Source organism: Culex pipiens, chromosome 3, assembly GCF_016801865.2.
Source record: "Culex pipiens pallens isolate TS chromosome 3, TS_CPP_V2, whole genome shotgun sequence".
In the NCBI taxonomy this organism is placed as follows: domain Eukaryota; kingdom Metazoa; phylum Arthropoda; class Insecta; order Diptera; family Culicidae; genus Culex; species Culex pipiens.
In genome coordinates this window covers 37,236,262-37,249,328 of record NC_068939.1, presented here as the reverse complement: position 1 = coordinate 37,249,328, position 13,067 = coordinate 37,236,262, and the positions used below count along the sequence as shown (strand labels likewise).

Genomic DNA, 13,067 nt, shown 5'->3' with positions numbered 1-13,067 from the left:
ACGCGCGGTTCGAGAGGGATTCCGCACAAATTTCCGCCGATCTCGGTTGCGTGTATATGTAAGACGCTTCTACAAACAACGTAAAGAAACCCGTTTTTTGATTGAAACATTTCTGAATCAAAATTTGAATGTTTTTCTTAAACAAAGATGGCCGCCAAATGTCCGATCGGGAATGACGCCTTTTAGAGCCTTAAGGGGTTACATACATGTAAATCGGCAAAAATGTTAGAGGGTGGTATGACCACATACTTGTACTTTTTTTTTAAATCTGTTTTGAGGGCATAAAAATATACATTTTCATCTATTATAAAAACAAATTTGAAGACATTTGACTGTAGCATTGCCGAGATATATCTATTTGAAGTTAGCAGTTTCAAAAAACGAGTGGCACCCGTAAATTAACTTGGTATTTAGAGAAAAACAGTCAGAAAGTTAGACAGTTTGCTTTGCGCATGGCATTTTTTTTAGCTCAAATCGTCTCTTCCTCTTGCCAGATTTTTCAAGTGCCAGCCAGATTAAAGTTATCTCATTATCTGGGCCAGATTTCGACAGATTTTTTTTCAGTACCTGGTCAGATTTTTTTGATTTTGACCTGGCAACCCTGGGAGTGATTGAAAATCATCTTTTTAGTGGATTTAATAAATTTTCTATAATATGAAATTTTGTGATTTTCTATATGTATGTAACCCCTTAAAAAATCATTACTTGACCACAGAGCCGTACCTTGGGTCCACGGCGCCCTTGGCGAAGCATCAATTTGGCGCCCCACCCAAAATTACAAGCATTTTGATAAACTGATGTTATTTTTCAATGATTACTTCAATGAGTTTTGATTGTATAGTTGCAATGGGAGACCTTGTTATGGTTAAAATCAGAAACACAGTATTTTTATAGTTTTATTTTTCAAATTGATTTGAGATAGGTTGAATTGAAAATTTATTGAAGGAATTAAGTTGGCTGAATATTTTCTCAGATTTCATAAAACAGATAAAAATAGCAGGGTTTGTTTTCTTTATTTATTTTTCAGATAAATGCTTAGAATTGAAATTTCGGTTTAATTAGATAAAGAAAAATCCTTCTTCAAAATTAAAAAAATCATTCAAAATCCAGCGCAATTCATGATGAAACTTATTTAAATGATAATAATTATAGAATTATATTTGATGAAAAATATGAAAATAAGTAATTTTTATTATTTTTCATAGATTCGCCCATACTGGGCGTCTGGAATATATTTTATGTTTTTTTTTGTTAAATTTTGTAGTTCATTGATTTTTTTCATTGATATTTTTTAAATTTATTTTTAATTCATAAAATTAAATTCCATATTCTAGAAAATTGTTTGTTTTTTAACAAAGCTGTATGAATATTTCCTAATCTTGATAAAATATTATTTGTTTGGTTTTAACTGAAACTAATTTTTCTGAAAATAAAGTTCTAAATAGTTTCTCATTATCAGAGGTTTTTAGACGATTAAAAAGGTAAATGTGTAAATTTTGGCGAAATAACACTTGAACAGTAGCGTGGCTCACGGATATATGAAAAAGACAAAAATGTTTAATTTCTAGTACCTCAAATGGAATTTACAAATACTATAGCATTTGGTTAATGTTTAGTTGTTCCACTCTAGTCCTGAAGTTATAATGAAACTTAAATAAATTTAATTAATTTATTTTTCACTTTTTAACTCATCTTCGAGAAAGTTTTCCTATACCCTATATAATTTTTATTCTCAAATTAAAGGTTTCTTATAGGTTTTGAACCGGGGAACAACTTTGTAGAACATCACAAATTTTTAGAGCACGTTATATTTTTTCCATACTTCATAAAATATCCTGTATCTTTTCAGGATCAATTTCTAGCGCTTTGCGATGTTTTACAAAGTTGTTCCTGGGATCAAAATCTGTATGAAACCTAAGTATAGGAAAATTTGATAAGGTTTTGAGAAACTTTCTCTAAGAAGAGGTTAAAACTGAAACATTCCCATAGTAAATTTTTGAAGTTCCATACTAACTTCAGGTCAATGGTGGAAGTACTAAACCTTAACCAAATACGCTCAAAAATTAAAGCTAGCTTCTAGGGCCATATTGCTTCAACATTCCGGTAGAGGCGTTCGAAATTGAATGCTTTTGTCTTTTTCATATAACCGTGAGCCACGCTATTGAACAGCCAGAAAAATTAATCAATAAATTGTGAAAAATCTAAGTGTGTAGAAATTTGTCAACACCGGTTAAGCTTAAAATAGAAAATGAGATTCAGAGAAGCTTGTGTGTTCTGTAAAACATTTTTTTTCTTGAAAAAATATTGTTGATTTTATTGATGAACATTTACATCAGTTTTCCTTTTTTAAAACTCTTGTATTTCGAAAAACCGTAGGCAAATTTCATTGCACGAAGTTGCTTATAAAAGGGTAATAGTGCTGAAAATATTTCAAATGCCATTTTTTCAATCTCGAGAATGTCTAAATTTTAAAACAAAAATTATATGTTTCAATGCTAAAAACTAGAGTTTTTTTTTTAAAAAAAGGTTCTATCCTATGAACAAAATATTCATTTTTAGCTTTTTGGAAGTTTCTAAATACTTCTGATTCAAGGCGGTTTAAAAAACACCCAAAAAGCAAAAAATCTAAATTTTGCATATAGGCTTACTTAAAAAAATCTAGAAATAATTCCTATTTTAAAGAAGTTCAAAATATGACAACAACGTGAAAATAACATACAGTTGGACAATATTTTAGTCTGGAAGGTATGGCTTAAACTTCATTGTATAACGTTCCAAACTTTAACGCTGTATTAGTTTTGAAAAGCTCTTCCATAACTCCTTGATCTTTCTGCCACTTCAGCGCCCTGCCCCTTCTTTGATGACAAAGTAAATTAAGCATTAAAAAAAAAATATGCAATTGATTTTGACGCCCCTTAATCATTATTTCTTTATTATATGTTAAACTAAATTATCTAGTAATTTGTAGTTATACTTTATATTTTGGCACCGTTTCTCTTTTAAATACCTAATAAGGATGTTATAACTGACATTAAAAATAAGTACAATCACAGATTTCGGCGCCCCCCCAAGGGCTGGCGCCCTTGGCGGTCGCCAACTGCGCCAACCCCTAGGTACGGCGCTGCTTGACCATTAAATCATCAAAAAATTCCTTGTTTAATTTTTTTCTGGAGCAGTCCTCATTCAAAAATTAAAATGCGGATTTTGTGAAATTAACTTTATGATTTAAAAAAAGTGGGGTAATTTTTTTATGAGTGTACCATATTTTTCTGGGTTGTCTTCATAACCACTTATAACTTTTTTAAAGGCACCATCGATCAGAAAATACCTTTCCAAGACACATATTTTCAAGCAGCTTTTTTTTTGTATGGACAGCTGCCAAAATTGGATGTACCAATAACGCAAAATGCCTTCTTTAGACACAGGCAACCCTCCCCAAATGTTTCATCTGAATTTAAAAAAAAGAAATGAATCATTTTCAAATTTTGTAGAGAATTGCTCAAACTTAAGGGTGCACAACAACCCAGGAAACTATTCTCCTTTTTATTCAATATTCCAATTGTAAATAATTTTTATTCTTGAAACAATTTTACATCCAAAAAAATATTGTTGGAAGCTTTTTCGTGAAATTTTTTGATACGAAAAACGCGAAAAAATGCGAAAACCAAAGCGTCAGGCATACCCTATAGCTCAAAAGTTGGCACGTTTTTTTTCCACCAAAATACATAACAAAAATCGAAAGAAAATGTAAAAAAACAAACTCGAAACCTCAATAAAAGAAAATGAGTATTTTTTCCGTGTACAATTATCACATAATCTTCTACTGCCCAATTTTTTTCGTTTTTTTTTAATTTTTTCCGTGTTCAGGAGGTTATTTTGAGCAATTTTTTTTTTACGAAAAACTTAACTTCTCTTGTTTTATGTTTTTCTTGTTTCATTTTTAGTATTTTAATTTGCATTTATCTTGTTAAGTTTATGTTTGTTTATGGTAGTATTTATTCTACCACCTCTGATAATTATATTTTGCTTATCTAATTTTTTCATGTTTTTAAAGTCACTTTTTAAATTTTTTGCTTGTTTTTCACATTTTCTGCTATAAAATGCGTAGAGGTAGAGTCTGGGACACTAGAAAAATTACTGCATACTTCTTTTTACTTAAAATATAGGACATTTTAGTACAAAACACAGCCAAAGTTAACCCCTAAAAAAAACATTGGCAAAGTCACATAAAACAAATTAAACTTCCAACCCATAAATTTTCTAAAATTTTAAGAGATTTTCTTTTCAATGCTTTTCAAAGATCAAAAATTGGTTGTAAAATCGATTTTTGGCGATTTTGAAAATCGAAGCCCGTCTGAAGGCGGGGTTGGGTTGCAGAGGGTTAAGTGACCACATCTTTCGGTACAGTTGCCAGATTTCAACAAAAAATAAAAGTAACTTATGGGGCAGTCCCATTGGGGCACCACACCTAATCGAATAAGACAAGTTCAATATTTTCAAAATTTAATTTGAGACTCATTTTTTTTTTTAATAACCGTGACCGTAATTATTGATCGGGTTTTAAATTTTTAGTTGTAAAACTCACACCGTTTTTAATATTTTTTCGTTTTTTTTAAATTATATGTTTGAAAAGAAACGTGGTTGATTACACAGTTTTAGACTCCCTAGATTTTAAATTTGGATTTTTTCTTTATTTATATTTGTTTTGTTACTTAATTTATTTTGTATATTCTTAAGTTGTAAAAATAATAATCTTTCAAGTGTAAAAAACTTCTGCATAAAAAAGTGTCAAATAAATTCGGAAAGCTTGCAAAACTAACCCAAAATGTTCTTGACCAAACTCATTTCAGCCCGTAAAAGCTCATTTTACGACCACGAAAAGTTTACAAATCAAGAACGTGTCGCTCTGGTGGGTGGACCGATTGTCGTCCCCCAAACGAAAAGGATAATACCGTAAAGGGTCGTTCGACGGACCCGGTCGTGCTTCTGGACCAGCAACCATCAATTCCGAATCAGTTATTCCATGAATAAATTTCCACTTGCTTCAGCAGCAGCAGCAGCTCGTGTCGCAAGCGTGTAAACACTTTACACATCTTCTGGACGAATCGTTCGCTAACGTGGGAAATTTGTGTTTTTTTTCTCTTTGCTTGAAGGAAGGGTGGAGTGGAAATAACATTATCGAGCACCGCTCAACGGTCAACGGATTCTGGCTCGCCAAGAATCGTAAAAAGCTGCTTCCGAAAGTCCGATTGTGGATCCCTTTCGTAAGGTTAACCGCTGTGCACGTTCGCTTAAAATGACACAGTTTTTGGGAAAATTTGCCAAAGTTTTTTTTAAATATTTTGTTTGCAATTTAAAAAAGCATTTTTACTTTTTCCAAATTCTCCAGATATTCAAGTTTTGAAATTGTATTTTTTTAATTATAAAAAAACCTAAATATCAAAAATATTTTTTCCCGTGTAACGCATGATTAACCTACAGTAAACACTGAGAAAATTCAACACATAAAATCGAGATAATCCTCCATGGAAACACACCTCATATGCCGTGAGTGTGATCCAGTATCCAGTAGTGTCAACAAAGAGTTTCGCGATTCGCAAAGTTCAACCGGTCGCTTTGCTTGCTTAGAGAGGGACACACCCCGGACAAATACGGACGGAACGTCCGGCGCGAACCACTCTTGGTGACCTGGACCTGGAGTTTGTTCAAGCAGCCCATATTTGCAGAACCTGTTAAAAAAATCGCGATTGACTTAGAGCATTTTTTTTTCCTTTTCTCAAATTCTGTGAATTTTAGGCTTTGTTTGATGTTCTGACCGGCTGGCAGCACTGCCGGACGGCCTGGATTGAATTTGTGGCCGGATTTCCGGAGCAAACGGAGGTTTTTCTTTTTTTCCTCCGAAAAGCCTCTAGGGTTTGTAGCTCTCTCTAAACTGGATCTAATTCAGTTTTGTGAATCGTTTGGAGAGCCTTTGTGCTGAGTTACGGTTTCGACGGAGTATGATTTGTGCGTTGCACTGGATTCTGTTTTTGAAATGTTTAGTTTTTAGATGTTGGTTTTGAGCAATTCCAGCCAAATTTCACTCTATAATGATATTTGAGAAGGGCGTAAGTTTTTATTTTATAAGTTTTATTTTTTTTTGGTATTTCGTAATTTAAATGTTGCTGTAACTCGAAGCCGTTACATCGTATCCAAAAGTGGTCGAAGACAAACTTGTAGGAAATTTGACGGGATTTCCGAAAAAATCGCATTGAAAGAAAAAAACACTCCACTTTTATGAGATTTTCCGATTTTTAAGTTTAAAAGTCAAATTTGAAGGTGAGCCCACGATTTTTTTTCCGTTCTAAATTTTTGTGAAAATAGCCTAAGATACAAAAAGACTCACGAAAAATGCAGGATGGAGCAACTCACCTAAAAAATTACAAAAATCATTTACTGAAACTGTTTTTTTCAAAAGTGCTCTAAACATCAAAATTTTCAAAAACCGAACACGAGAGTCGATTCTCCAGACAATTTTACATAAAAGTCTCCATATTGACCATTGTCCTAAGTCCAATCCTTGTGAAGTTACAGCGGTTTTAAAAATAAAAATGTTGAAAACAGGTTTTTTGATGGTTTCTGGCAATTTCTATATGACAGACTTGATTTTTCAGTATCGAAAATATTTTTACCGGAAATCTCGTCCAATTTCCCATAAGTTTGTCTTTGACCACATTTCAATTGTTTGTATGGGCTTACAGATATAAGCTGATTACATTGCTCATAACTGAAAACATAATATTTTTCAGCGTGGTATAGTAACCTGGATAGTAAATTAGCTTAAATCATCAAAAAAACGAGATATTTTGAGAAGTGGTCAAAGCCAATCTTATGGGAAATTGGACGAGATTTCCGGTAAAAATATTTTCGCGACTGAAAAATCAAGTCTGTCATATAGAAATTGCCAAAAACCATAAAACACTTACGCCCTTCTCAAATGTCATTGTAGAGTGAAACTGGCTCCATATACACAAAAATGGCTTATATAAGCGTAGGATAACATGTCTACAAAGTTTCATTGAAATCGGAGACGGTCGGGTACAACCGATTCCCTATTTGACATGGAATTGCTCTTTTTAGTTTTTAGTTTTTAGTTTTTAGTTTTTAGTTTTTAGTTTTTAGTTTTTAGTTTTTAGTTTTTAGTTTTTAGTTTTTAGTTTTTAGTTTTTAGTTTTTAGTTTTTAGTTTTTAGTTTTTAGTTTTTAGTTTTTAGTTTTTAGTTTTTAGTTTTTAGTTTTTAGTTTTTAGTTTTTAGTTTTTAGTTTTTAGTTTTTAGTTTTTAGTTTTTAGTTTTTAGTTTTTAGTTTTTAGTTTTTAGTTTTTAGTTTTTAGTTTTTAGTTTTTAGTATTTAGTATTTAGTTGTTAGTTTTAAGTTTTTAGTTTTTAGTTTTAAGTTTTAAGTTTTTAGTTTTTAGTTTTTAGTTTTTAGTTTTTAGTTTTTAGTTTTTAGTTTTTAGTTTTTAGTTTTTAGTTTTTAGTTTTTAGTTTTTAGTTTTTAGTTTTTAGTTTTTAGTTTTTAGTTTTTAGTTTTTAGTTTTTAGTTTTTAGTTTTTAGTTTTTAGTTTTTAGTTTTTAGTTTTTAGTTTTTAGTTTTTAGTTTTTAGTTTTTAGTTTTTAGTTTTTAGTTTTTAGTTTTTAGTATTTAGTATTTAGTTTTTAGTTTTTAGTTTTTAGTATTTAGTTTTTAGTTTTTAGTTTTTAGTTTTTAGTTTTTAGTTTTTAGTTTTTAGTTTTTAGTTTTTAGTTTTTAGTTTTTAGTTTTTAGTTTTTAGTTTTTAGTTTTTAGTTTTTAGTTTTTAGTTTTTAGTTTTTAGTTTTTAGTTTTTAGTTTTTAAGTTTTTAGTTTTTAGTTTTTAGTTTTTAGTTTTTAGTTTTTAGTTTTTAGTTTTTAGTTTTTAGTTTTTAGTTTTTAGTTTTTAGTTTTTAGTTTTTAGTTTTTAGTTTTTAGTTTTTAGTTTTTAGTTTTTAGTTTTTTAGTTTTTAGTTTTTATTTTTTATTTTTAAGTTTTTAGTTTTTATTTTTTATTTTTTAGTTTTTAGTTTTTAGTTTTTAGTTTTTAGTTTTTAGTTTTTAGTTTTTAGTTTTTAGTTTTTAGTTTTTAGTTTTTAGTTTTTAGTTTTTAGTTTTTAGTTTTTAGTTTTTAGTTTTTAGTTTTTAGTTTTTAGTTTTTAGTTTTTAGTTTTTAGTTTTTAGTTTTTAGTTTTTAGTTTTTAGTTTTTAGTTTTTAGTTTTTAGTTTTTAGTTTTTAGTTTTTAGATTTTAGATTTTAGTTTTTAGTTTTTAGTTTTTAGTTTTTAGTTTTTAGTTTTTAGTTTTTAGTTTTTAGTTTTTAGTTTTTAGTTTTTAGTTTTTAGTTTTTAGTTTTTAGTTTTTAGTTTTTAGTTTTTAGTTTTTAGTTTTTTGTTTTTAGTTTTTAGTTTTTAGTTTTTAGTTTTTAGTTTTTAGTTTTTAGTTTTTAGTTTTTAGTTTTTAGTTTTTAGTTTTTAGTTTTTAGTTTTTAGTTTTTAGTTTTTAGTTTTTTAGTTTTTAGTTTTTAGTTATTTTAGTTTTTAGTTTTTAGTTTTTAGTTTTTAGTTTTTAGTTTTTAGTTTTTAGTTTTTAGTTTTTAGTTTTTAGTTTTTAGTTTTTAGTTTTTAGTTTTTAGTTTTTAGTTTTTAGTTTTTAGTTTTTAGTTTTTAGTTTTTAGTTTTTAGTTTTTAGTTTTTAGTTTTTAGTTTTTAGTATTTAGTATTTAGTTTTTAGTTTTTAGTTTTTAGTTTTTAGTTTTTAGTTTTTAGTTTTTAGTTTTTAGTTTTTAGTTTTTAGTTTTTAGTTTTTAGTTTTTAGTTTTTAGTTTTTAGTTTTTAGTTTTTAGTTTTTAGTTTTTAGTTTTTTAGTTTTTAGTTTTTAGTTTTTAGTTTTTAGTTTTAGTTTTTAGTTTTTAGTTTTTAGTTTTTAGTTTTTAGTTTTTAGTTTTTAGTTTTTAGTTTTTAGTTTTTAGTTTTTAGTTTTTAGTTTTTAGTTTTAGTTTTTAGTTTTTAGTTTTTAGTTTTTAGTTTTTAGTTTTTAGTTTTTAGTTTTTAGTTTTTAGTTTTTAGTTTTTAGTTTTTAGTTTTTAGTTTTTAGTTTTAAGTTTTTAGTTTTTAGTTTTTAGTTTTTAGTTTTTAGTTTTTAGTTTTTAGTTTTTAGTTTTTAGTTTTTAGTTTTTAGTTTTTAGTTTTTAGTTTTTAGTTTTTAGTTTTTAGTTTTTAGTTTTTAGTTTTTAGTTTTTAGTTTTTAGTTTTTAGTTTTTAGTTTTTAGTTTTTAGTTTTTAGTTTTTAGTTTTTAGTTTTTAGTTTTTAGTTTTTAGTTTTTAGTTTTTAGTTTTTAGTTTTTAGTTTTTAGTTTTTAGTTTTTAGTTTTTAGTTTTTAGTTTTTTAGTTTTTAGTTTTTAGTTCTTAGTTTTTAGTTTTTAGTTTTTAGTTTTTAGTTTTTAGTTTTTAGTTTTTAGTTTTTAGTTTTTAGTTTTTAGTTTTTAGTTTTTAGTTTTTAGTTTTTAGTTTTTAGTTTTTAGTTTTTAGTTTTTAGTTTTTAGTTTTTAGTTTTTAGTTTTTAGTTTTTAGTTTTTAGTTTTTTAGTTTTTAGTTTTTAGTTTTTAGTTTTTAGTTTTTAGTTTTTAGTTTTTAGTTTTTAGTTTTTAGTTTTTAGTTTTTAGTTTTTAGTTTTTAGTTTTTAGTTTTTAGTTTTTAGTTTTTAGTTTTTAGTTTTTAGTTTTTAGTATTTAGTTTTTAGTTTTTAGTTTTTAGTTTTTAGTTTTAAGTTTTAAGTTTTTAGTTTTTAGTTTTTAGTTTTTAGTTTTTAGTTTTTAGTTTTTAGTTTTTAGTTTTTAGTTTTTAGTTTTTAGTTTTTAGTTTTTAGTTTTTAGTTTTTAGTTTTTAGTTTTTAGTTTTTAGTTTTTAGTTTTTAGTTTTTAGTTTTTAGTTTTTAGTTTTTAGTTTTTAGTTTTTAGTTTTTAGTTTTTAGTTTTTAGTTTTTAGTTTTTAGTTTTTAGTATTTAGTATTTAGTTTTTAGTTTTTAGTTTTTAGTATTTAGTTTTTAGTTTTTAGTTTTTAGTTTTTAGTTTTTAGTTTTTAGTTTTTAGTTTTTAGTTTTTAGTTTTTAGTTTTTAGTTTTTAGTTTTTAGTTTTTAGTTTTTAGTTTTTAGTTTTTAGTTTTTAGTTTTTAGTTTTTAGTTTTTAGTTTTTAGTTTTTAGTTTTTAGTTTTTTTTAGTTTTTAGTTTTTAGTTTTTAGTTTTTAGTTTTTAGTTTTTAGTTTTTAGTTTTTAGTTTTTAGTTTTTAGTTTTTAGTTTTTAGTTTTTAGTTTTTAGTTTTTAGTTTTTAGTTTTTTAGTTTTTAGTTTTTATTTTTTATTTTTAAGTTTTTAGTTTTTATTTTTTAGTTTTTAGTTTTTAGTTTTTAGTTTTTAGTTTTTAGTTTTTAGTTTTTAGTTTTTAGTTTTTAGTTTTTAGTTTTTAGTTTTTAGTTTTTAGTTTTTAGTTTTTAGTTTTTAGTTTTTAGTTTTTAGTTTTTAGTTTTTAGTTTTTAGTTTTTAGTTTTTAGTTTTTAGTTTTTAGTTTTTAGTTTTTAGTTTTTAGATTTTAGTTTTTAGTTTTTAGTTTCAACTTTGTTGAGATCCTCTCTGCAAACAGGATTCCAAGTCAATCGATAATTCCGTGAAATCCAGCCCTCAACCAGATCACTACCGGAAGAAGCTCGTCAGAGCTTTCACCCATCGGGGGTGAGCTATAAATAGTTTCCTCTGCTCCCACATCCAGCACCTAAAGATACTAAGATATGAAGTGCTCGGCAAACATTCAAGCACAACACAACACGTGTGCACCCCGAAGACGTCGAGGACGATTCATTCAAGATTCAAGAGCTTCTCCATAAGAGCAAGTGGTTGTTCCAACAAACACCTTCACCACTCCCTCATATCTTCCCTGACCGGTGGTGATAAGATTGATGTTTGTTGTTTACCCGTTTGTAAGTGTGCTTTGTGGGCATTCTTTTTTGCAAAGAAGAAATTGCAACAAATTAAGGGGTGGCTTGATTGCCAAAGAAGTTTAATTACTGCATCAATCATCGGAAAGCTTTTTTCTTATTCTAAAAATAACGCAAACTCATTTCGAGGAAAAGTTGTTCCGCCCCCTCGCATCCAAACAAGAAACTTTTGCTGACCTTTTCCCGACAGGTCAGTGTTTTCATCATCCAATTGGAGCAAAAGTTTGGCCATGTGAGTTAGGGGAAGGTGGGGCAAGACGACCATATGGGGCAAGAGGATCAATCGCTCGTACGGCCGTAGTTTTTACAATTTTGATTATTTCCAGTATGAGGAATTGTTGCTAGCAATGCAATTAGCTGATTCTACTACCACATAACCGCCAAAACGACGTAAACGCCACGGGGCATAAGATTGAATGAAGTTTTTTTCAAAACCTTTGTTTTCTTATAATATTTGGAAAGTACAAAATAACGCTTAGGGTTCGTTTTAAGGCTCATTTGATCAAAATGCTATTTTTCCTAGATCAGTAGTGTCCCTACCAATGACTTGCACCTATTACAAAGTAAGATTTAACTTTTAGTTATTTTTGTTGAGAGCTTTTAAAAAAATCTTGTTCAGGTGGGGCAAGTGTACCATATGGATTTTTAGTATGGAAAGAATTACGAATTGCTGCAACAACATATTTTATTGGGAAATAAATACATGAAAGTACTTAAAAACTGATAAAAAATTGTTAAAAAAAATTGTCCATACAAAATATAGTGATATTATGAAAATTTACTATTTATCATCTAAGTAATAATTTTTTTTCGTAAAAACGATACAATTTTCAGTAAAATATTATTATTTAATCTAAAAAAGGAAGAAACGTTTCAAATACATTCTAATCTGATGTATCTAAGTGATAACAGTTCAATTGTTAGCAAATTAACATGTTGTTTCATGCATTGTTCCTCATGCCCCAACGGGTTGTTCTTCTTGCCCCACTAGTTGAGTAAAACGTACGGAAAATCAAAAAATTTAAAATCAATTTTTTACATTAAAAAACAGGATTTTTATTTGTTCTATCAAAGTCTTAGTGAAGACCTGGAATAAGATGATTATAATAAAATCCGACAGATTTTTTAACTTTTTAATGGGTTATAACGAGCATTTCCTTAGCTTGTTACACTTGCCCCACTTTCCCCTATTCCAGTTTTTACCAACTTCGTTGTTTATCTTTTTTCAGAGCTAATTGCCCTCTAGGGACAATCGGAAAAGCACCAACAAAATCTCAATTTATGTTTAAATTTTCAACAACGACGTTTGTATTTTGGTCAACGTTTTGTTATTTTGAAACATTTTTTAAGGTGTCTTAGTTGATAGGTTCGAGCAACTCATTGGCTCTGACTTCCCTCAAACGCGCCCATTCATCGATAGTTACACCATTATGTTTACTTACAATCTGCATTGAACAAGTTTGTCGGAAAAAGGTTGTTTCTACCTGCAAATAAAAAAGGGAGAAAACAAGTTGTTATTAATTATTTAATTATTATATTTTCCATAACAGATAATCGCGGGAACTCCACTTCACCCCCCTTCTACCTCTCTTTTGAACAAGTTAATTTCCTTTCCCCAACCACCCCACAAATGTCAGCATGACTTGCCCCCTCGTTATTAGCCCGGGGACCCCCCGTGGAGTGCGCACCCGCGAAATCGTCTTTTCTTTGCCGCCAACAATCCCACAGCAGTCAGGTGTGTCGAGATCAATCTCGACTAGCCCAGGCCAGCATAAATTATCCGTTCAACATAGGTTGGACAGTTAGAAAAAAAAAAAACACCCGGATTACGCACTCGTCTCGTCTGCTCGATCCGGTTTCAGGAAACCATGGCTCCCCCTGTTTGAGGAGGTTATGTTGCCATTATGATTGATCCTATTAAATTTTATTGGAATATTTATTGGCCTAACGAGCTCTGAAAGCTATTTTGTGATCCTTTCTCCGAGGGGGAAGCGGTTTGACGTGGAGAAGAGAGCTAAGGTATTT

The 13,067-nt window shown here is 28.6% G+C and overlaps 2 protein-coding genes across 4 annotated transcripts in view; one reads left to right on the top strand and one right to left on the bottom strand.

Annotated features, from left to right (window-relative positions):
- The window catches only part of LOC120415813 (uncharacterized), a 251,245-nt gene that overhangs the window by 90,612 nt on the left and 147,566 nt on the right, over window positions 1-13,067 (bottom strand). The window lies entirely within an intron of this gene.
- Window positions 1-13,067, top strand: part of LOC120415810 (HIV Tat-specific factor 1) — a 169,934-nt gene that overhangs the window by 133,329 nt on the left and 23,538 nt on the right. The window lies entirely within an intron of this gene.